The sequence below is a fragment of the Callospermophilus lateralis genome, chromosome 5 (assembly GCF_048772815.1).
Source record: "Callospermophilus lateralis isolate mCalLat2 chromosome 5, mCalLat2.hap1, whole genome shotgun sequence".
Lineage (NCBI taxonomy): Eukaryota > Metazoa > Chordata > Mammalia > Rodentia > Sciuridae > Callospermophilus > Callospermophilus lateralis.
The window spans coordinates 60,879,375-60,888,106 of record NC_135309.1 but is presented as its reverse complement, the minus strand read 5'-3'; positions in this window follow the sequence as shown (position 1 = coordinate 60,888,106).

The following is an 8,732-nucleotide window of genomic DNA, read 5'->3' as shown; positions in this document are numbered from 1 at the left end:
GACAATTCAGAAATATAGAAGATAATTCGAAATTATTTTAAAACCCTATACTCTAATAAAATAGAAGATAGTGAAGGCATCGATAAATTCCTTGAGACATATGAACTACCCAGATTGAATCAGGAAGATATAAACAACCTAAACAGACCAATATCAAGTGAGGAAATAGAAGAAGCCATCAAAAGACTACCAACCAAGAAAAGCCCAGGACCGGATGGATATACAGCAGAGTTTTATAAGAACTTTAAAGAAGAACTAATACCAATACTCCATAATCTATTTCAGGAGATAGAAAAAGAGGGAGAACTTCCAAATTCATTCTATGAGGCCAATATCACCCTGATTCCCAAACCAGAGAAGGACACCTCAAAGAAAGAAAACTATAGACCAATATCCCTAATGAATTTAGATGCAAAAATCCTCAATAAAATTCTGGCAAATTGTATACAAAAACATATCAAAAAGATCATGCTCCATGATCAAGTAGGATTCATCCCTGGGATGCAAGGCTGGTTCAATATACGGAAATCAATAAACGTTATTCACCACATCAATAGACTTAAAGATAAGAACCATATGATCATCTCGATCGACACAGAAAAAGCATTCGACAAAGTACAGCATCCCTTTATGTTCAAAACATTAGAAAAACTAGGGATAACAGGAACTTACCTCAAAATTGTAAAAGCTATATATGCTAAGCCTCAGGCTAGCATCATTCTAAATGGAAAAAAACTGAAGGCATTCCCTCTAAAATCTGGAACAAGACAGGGATGCCCTCTCTCACCACTTCTATTCAATATAGTTCTCGAAATACTGGCCAGAGCAATTAGACAGACAAAAGAAATTAAAGGCATTAAGATAGGAAAAGAAGAACTTAAATTATCACTATTTGCTGATGATATGATCCTATACCTAGAAGACACAAAAGGGTCTACAAAGAAACTACTAGAGCTAATAAATGAATTCAGCAAAGTGGCAGGATATAAAATCAACACGCATAAATCAAAGGCATTCCTGTATATCAGCGACAAATCTTCTGAACTGGAAATGAGGACAACCACCCCATTCACAATATCCTCAAAAAAAAAATAAAATACTTGGGAATCAATCTAACAAAAGAGGTGAAAGATTTATACAATGAAAACTACAGAACCCTAAAGAGAGAAACAGAAGAAGATCTTAGAAGATGGAAAAATATACCCTGTTCATGGATAAGCAGAACTAACATCATCAAAATGGAGATATTACCCAAAGTTCTCTACAGGTTTAATGTGATGCCAATCAAAATCCCAATGGCATTTCTTGTAGAAATAGATAAAGCAATCATGAAATTCATATGGAAAAACAAAAGACCCAGAATAGCAAAAGCAATTCTAAGCAGGAAGTGTGAATCAGGAGGTGTAGCGATACCAGATATCAAACTGTACTACAAAGCAATAGTAACAAAAACAGCATGGTACTGGTACTAAAACAGGCGGGTGGACCAATGGTATAGAATAGAGGACACAGAAACCAGTCCACAAAATTACAACTATCTTATATTTGATAAAGGGGCTAAAAGCATGCAATGGAGGAAGGATAGCATCTTCAACAAATGGTGCTGGGAAAACTGGAAATCCATATGCAACAAAATGAAGCTGAATCCCCTCCTCTCACCATGCACAAAGGTTAACTCAAAATGGATCAAGGACCTTGATATCAAATCAGAGACTCTGCGTCTGATAGAAGAAAAGGTTGGCTCCGATCTACATATTGTGGGGTCGGGCTCCAAATTCCTCAATAGGACACCCATAGCACAAGAGTTAATAACAAGAATCAACAAATGGGACTTACTCAAACGAAAATGTTTTTTCTCAGCAAGAGAAACAATAAGAGAGGTAAACAGGGAGCCTACATCATGGGAACAAATTTTTCCTCCTCACACTTCAGATAGAGCCCTAATATCCAGAGTATACAAAGAACTCAAAAAAATTAAACAATAAGAAAACAAATAACCCAATCAACAAATGGGCCAAAGACCTGAACAGACACTTCTCAGAGGAGGACATACAATCAATCAACAAGTACATGAAAAAATGCTCACCATCTCTATCAGTCAGACAAATGCAAATCAAAACCACCCTAAGATACCATCTCACTCCAGTAAGATTGGCAGCCATCATGAAGTCAAACAACAACAAGTGCTGGCGAGGATGTGGGGAAAAGGGTACTCTTGTACATTGCTGGTGGGACTGCAAATTGGTGCGGCCAATTTGGAAAGCAGTATGGAGATTCCTGGGAAAGCTGGGAATGGAACCACCATTTGACCCAGCTATTGCCCTTCTCGGACTATTCCCTGAAGACCTTAAAAGAGCTACTACAGGGATACTGCCACATCGATATTCATAGCAGCACAATTCACAATAGCTAGACTGTGGAACCCACCCCAATGCCCCTCAATAGATGAATGGATAAAAAAATGTGGCATTTATACACAATGGAGTACTACACAGCACTAAGAAATGACAAAATCATGGAAGTTGCAGGGAAATGGATGGCATTAGAGCAGATTATGCTAAGTGAAGCTAGCCAATCCCTTAAAAACAAATGCCAAATGTCTTCTTTGATATAATGAGAGCAACTAAGAACAGAGCAGGGAGGAAGAGCAGGAGGAAAAGATTAACATTAAACAGAATCATGAGGTGGGAGAGAAAGAGAGAGAAAATGGAAATTGCATGGAAATGGAAGGAGACCCTCATTGTTATACAAAATTACATATAAGAGGTTGTGAGGGAAATGGGAAAAAAATAAGGAGAGAAATGAATTACAGTAGATGGGGTAGAGAAAGAAGATAGGAGGGGAGGGGAGGGGGGATAGTAGAGGATAGGAAAGGTAGCAGAATACAACAGTTACTAATATGGTATTATGTAAAAATGTGGATGTGTAACCGATGTGATTCTGCAATCTTTGTAATGTTTTGAATAACCAATAAAAAAAAAGGAAAAAAATCATATCTACAAAAAACTACTACAACTATTAAATTAAAACAGGAAGTTTGCAGGATCCATATTTCCTTATTTTAAGATCTGAGGGTTCCACCAGAGAAACAGCAGCAGTAGGATACATGTAAATAAATTTATTGCAAGGAACTGGCTTACATGATAGTTCGGGCTGGGTATTAAGTCCAAAATCTATTTGGTAGGCTGTCAGGAAGGCAGGCTGGAAATTCAGGCAGAAACTGAAGCTGCAGTCCACAGGAGGAAGTTCTTCTTCTTCAGAGAACCTCAGTTCTACTCTTCAAACTCACACAGATTAGCAAGGATAATCTTCTTTACTGAATACTGACAGAATAGGATGTTGAATCTACAAAGTACCTCCACAGCAACACCTAGGTTAGTGATTGATTTAATAAAAATCATAGGCAAATTAACATACAAAATTGACCATAACCTTAAACAACAAATACTGGAAAATAAAATTTAAAATACCATCTTCAATAGCATTGAAAATCATAAAATACTTAAGGTAAAATTAACAAAATTACATTCAGGAGCTCTATAATGAATATTATATGGTTAAGAAAATTAAAGAAGACTTAAATATATAAACATTCTATGTCCATGGTTTGTTGACTCAAAGACTCAATACTAACACAATGTTCATTCCTCTAATCTTGATTTACAAATTTCCTGCAATCTCAGTCAAAATCACAGACGACCTTCATAAAGAACTTGATAAATTGATTCTAAAATGTATACAAAATGTAAAAGACCTAGGGTAGCCAAGAGAGTTTTGAAAGAATAAAGTTAACAAAGTTAGAATAAGAACTATGTCTTATTCTTTCAAGACATAGTATCAGGTTACAGTAATCAAGACAATGTGGTACTGACCTCTGACAAAGGTGTCAATGCCATTGAGTGGGGATAGGAAAGTCTTACCAAGAAAGAGTGCTGGAGCTGAATGTGTGTGTGCATGCGTGTATGTGTGTGTGTGTGTGCGTGTATGTGTGTGTGTGTGTCTGTCTGTCTACATACACACACACACATATACACATACATACATACTCATTCCTTATATTCTACATAAAATTAATTCATAGGCATAATTATAAAAGAAACAATCTTCAGGAATAAAATATGGGTTAGCTGGTAAGATTTTAGCTAAGATTCACTATCCACAAAATAACAAAGAAAAGATAAATGTATACCTCATCAAAAGTTAAGTTTTCTACCCATCCAAAGACACTATTGAGAAAACATATGGCAGCTGCATTCTCGGTAAAAATATTTACAATACCTATATCTAATAAAGGACTTGTGTCCAGAATAATAAACAATTTCTACAATTGAATAATAAAAACACCCACTAAAAAAATCAGCTAATTGGCTAGTGTGATGGATGGCATATGCCTATAATTCCAGTAACTTGGGAGGCTGAGACAGGAGAATCATAAGTTCAAGGCCAGTTTTAGCAATTTAGTGAGACCCTGTCTCAAAATTAAAAACAAAATAAATCAGCTTAAAAAATATCCTGAAATGGCATTTCATGAAGAGAGTTATAGAAATAGTTAATGACCATGTTAAAAAAAGTGTTTGACATCAATTATTTGTCATCAGAGAACCACATTAGAACCACAATAGCATATACCACATAATCCTTAAGATAGTAAAGATGAAAAAGACTACCAAATGTTGTTGAGGATATGTAACAATCAAAACTCTCACACATTGCTGGGGTTAATATTAAATGATACAACCAGTTTGGAAATTTAAAGAAAAGTACACCTATTTTATGTCCCCAAATTCCACCTTTAGGTATTTCCTCAAGAGAAATGAAACTATAAGTATGTAGAAACATGTGTATAAGAGTGTTCAGAGTTTTATTCAAAGCAGCTCTAAGCTAGAAGCAACATAAATGTTTATCACCAAGAGAATGGATAAATAAATTATAGATAATGGTTGAAATGCTACAACTGTACCCCATAAATATGTATAATTACTATGTGTCAAATTAAAATATATATTAATAACAAACAAATAAGGGAAGACATATAAAATCACCATGTGTCAGTTAGAATATATATTAGTAGAAACAGATAATGAGATACTTCACAGCAATGAAAAGCAATAGACGGGGCTAGAGTTGAGGCTCAGTTGTAGAGCACTTGCCTTGCAAGTGGAGGCACTGAGTTCAATGCTAGCATAGAACAAATAAAAACAAATAAAGGCATTGAGTCAATCTACAACTAAAAAAATAAAATAAAACAAAGGAAAAGTAATAGACTGTTTACACATGCTACATTATAAATGAAGTGCAAAAATTGTATGCCAAGTGAAAGAAGCTAGAAGAGTACACACTGTATGATTCAATTTGTATGAAGTCTACAGTAGACACACTAATTTATAGTGAAAGAAAATCATGGTGATTTCTTCTGAGATGGGGGTAGGATTAACTGGGAATTGCATAAGTGATCTTTCTCTGGTGATGAAAATGTTCTATATTTAAAATAAGGGGTTATAGGGGTCTGCGAAATTGTCACAACTCATCAAACTACACATTTCATCTGTGTGCATTTTACAGTATGTAAATTTTTCCTCCATTTATAAAGAAAAAGAAAAAAAAACTCTGGGGAGTAATGTTTGCATTAAGCCACCCTGGAGCTGAGCTCAGTTGTTTTTTAACACAATATTTTTGCATGATTTGATTTGTGACCATTTGTTTATATTACTTTGATTAAAATTTATTTAAAGTACTCATACAGACTTCCAAGTTAAGATGGTAGAACAAAAACATTTGAAACTCTCCCTTTCCCCAAATCTAATGATTGAATAACAAATAAGACCAGAGCAGTCAAAATACCTTAGACTCAAACAAAGGGAAAGGCAGAAATTTATGCCATACAATTAAAATATGCAACTCAAAGTGAGAGAAAGATTTCCTTGAATCCATTCATCTTGACTTCATTGCAGTAAAATATAATTTCTAATTCAAACCTCCTAATGCACATATATAGTGTGCAAAAATCTGAGTAAAAAGTTTTAAAAATATATATTTTGTAACTGAGGATTGAACCCATGGGCACTTGACTCGCTAAGCCACACCCCCAGCCCTTTTTGTATTTTATTTTGAGATAGGGTCTCACTAAGTTACTTAGGGCCTGGCTAAGTTGCTAAGGCTAGCTATGAACTTGCAGTCCTGCTGTCTCAGCTTCCTAAGCTACTGGGATTACAGATGTGTGCCACTGCGCCTGGGAAAAAGTTTTAAAAATGTTTATTAAGACCTTCAAATGTGGCAAAGGGTGAGTCAACCCTTGATATTTGCACCTGCACAAGGAAAAGTATGGTGAAGGACATTTAATTTAAATGTCCTTGTGCCATTAGGAAGCTAAGAAGAGCATCAGCCACTGTTAGCTTATAAGAATCTGGGAAATGTTCCCTTTTAGCTGGGAACATTATTGTACTGAATAAAATGAATGGTCAGAACTTAAGTAAATTGGGAAGAATGGATATTGAGTAAGCTAATAGTGACATATGCTACAGATGACAAAGCTTAACGAGAAGAAAAATAACTGAACAGAAGAAATTGCCATAGGAATTTTTTTTATGTTATAGAGCATATATGTGAGAATACACGTGAAACTAATAGAGACAGAGAATATTTTTAAAAATAGAGATATAAACAACAGAGTTAAATGAAAACTTCAGACCTAAGAACTTCAGATATAAATTAAGAATTGAAATCAAACCAAACAAAAACATTGACTACATTTAAAAAGTAGAGAATTAGTTGAGAATCAAATTATTGACAAAGAAAAGAATGTATAAGATAACCACAACAAAGGCAGAGGGGAACTAAAGCAAGCAAGCGGGTAGCAGATGTCAGACCAAACCAAAGACAAATTGTGTCATGGAAATAAGAAACCCTAAACACAGAATTGTGAAAGATATTCATAGGCAGAACAAAAAAAAAAAAAAACAAAACTATTTTTTCTTGTAAAAAGTATGAACTGAGGGGCTGGGGATGTTGCTCAAGCGGTAGCACGCTTGCCTGGCATGCTCGGGGCGCTGGGTTCGATCCTCAGCACCACATACAAATAAAAATGTTGTGTCTGCTGAAAACTAAAAAATAAATATTAAAAAAATTTCTCTCTCTCTCTCTTTAAAAAAAAGTAAGAACTGAATCTGTATGTAGATCAAACATTCTAATATATTCCAGGCATAGAATCATAATTGATGATATACATTGAAACATGTCTTAGGTAAGTTCATAAAACTTCAAAATTAGCAGACGCATTTCCCAGGGGAAAAAATCAGGTTGAATGTGGCAGGGTGGTGGGAGAAGCAAATCAGGTTGGCCCCATACTGACCCACACCACGCTCAGTGCCATTAGGAAGGTGGTAATACTCTTGAGAGACCCAAGGAAAGGCACAGTAATATTACTCTTTATACCCAGCTCAGCAATTATTCAGCAATTATATAAAGTCAATAGGCACACATTTGTTAAGCAAGAGGCATTCTCAAACAACAAGCATTTAAAATAATCTTTAAGTTAGAATCAGATCATGAATATATAACAATTAATCATTCTTGGGGGTAGGAGGAAGGGAAGCAATGATAATATCAAAATATTTTCCCAAGTAAGAAATGAAAGGAGAAAGCATAGAAACATGGGATTAATTTAAAGATATAAAGAGGGGCTGGAGTGTAGCTCAGTGGTACAGAGAGATCACGGCTTTGTATGCATGCAGCATTGGGTTTGAGCCACTATACTGAAAAAATAAATATATATACACATATGTATATATGCACACACATATATAGATAATGAATAAACTGTTATTGAATGTACAATTAGAGAAAGGAAATGTTGCATAGGTAATTTTTTTTAGTTCTCAATGAACCTTTATTTTATTCGTTGATATGTGATGCTGGGGATCAAATCAGGTGCCTCCCACATGCTACACAGTATTTGGCCACTGAGCCACCACCCAAGCCCAGTAAATTATAACTTGTTAAAATAATAAGGAAAGAAACCAAAATTTGGGAGAATTCACTTTGTGTTTCTTTAACAAATCAATAGCCATTTAAAGATAAGTAAATTGACAAATGATAATCTAAAGTGCATTGTGTGTTATAATGATCATCACCAGAACTAAAAGTCATATTATAAAAAATAATAATTAGAGGGAGAAAGAGAAAAAAGTACAAAGTACAGTGTGCTCATTATCTGATCTTTCAAGGGGACATCAACAGATACTGTCTAAAGCTGTTATTACAAGAGGTTGTGGATAGATAAAATCTACATACTGATAAATATTTCTACAGCAGCATCTAAAAAGAAGAAATAAACCTTTCAAACTACAAGAAGAGAAGAACACACTACATATGCTAAATCCATTTACAGAAAGGCAGGGGGTGGGGAGGAGTATTTAAAATAAACAAAAAAACCCATAAAATTGGATAAAAAATTAAAAAGAATCATAATTTGACACCTAATGTAAATGGAATATATTCACACAAAGATTATAAGTTTGAATAAAAAACAGGCTGAAATATGTCATGTGCACAAAAAGAATCCAGTACTAAGAGACTCATAATATTGGGGTGGGGGGAAGACATACTAGTACCAAAAAGAAATCTGAGATATAAATTTAAAGGCTAAATTTAAAGCAAATGTAATAAAATTGATAGAGGTCCATTTTATGAATACAAGGTCTACAATTTACTATGAGGATAGAGTTGCCATAAAT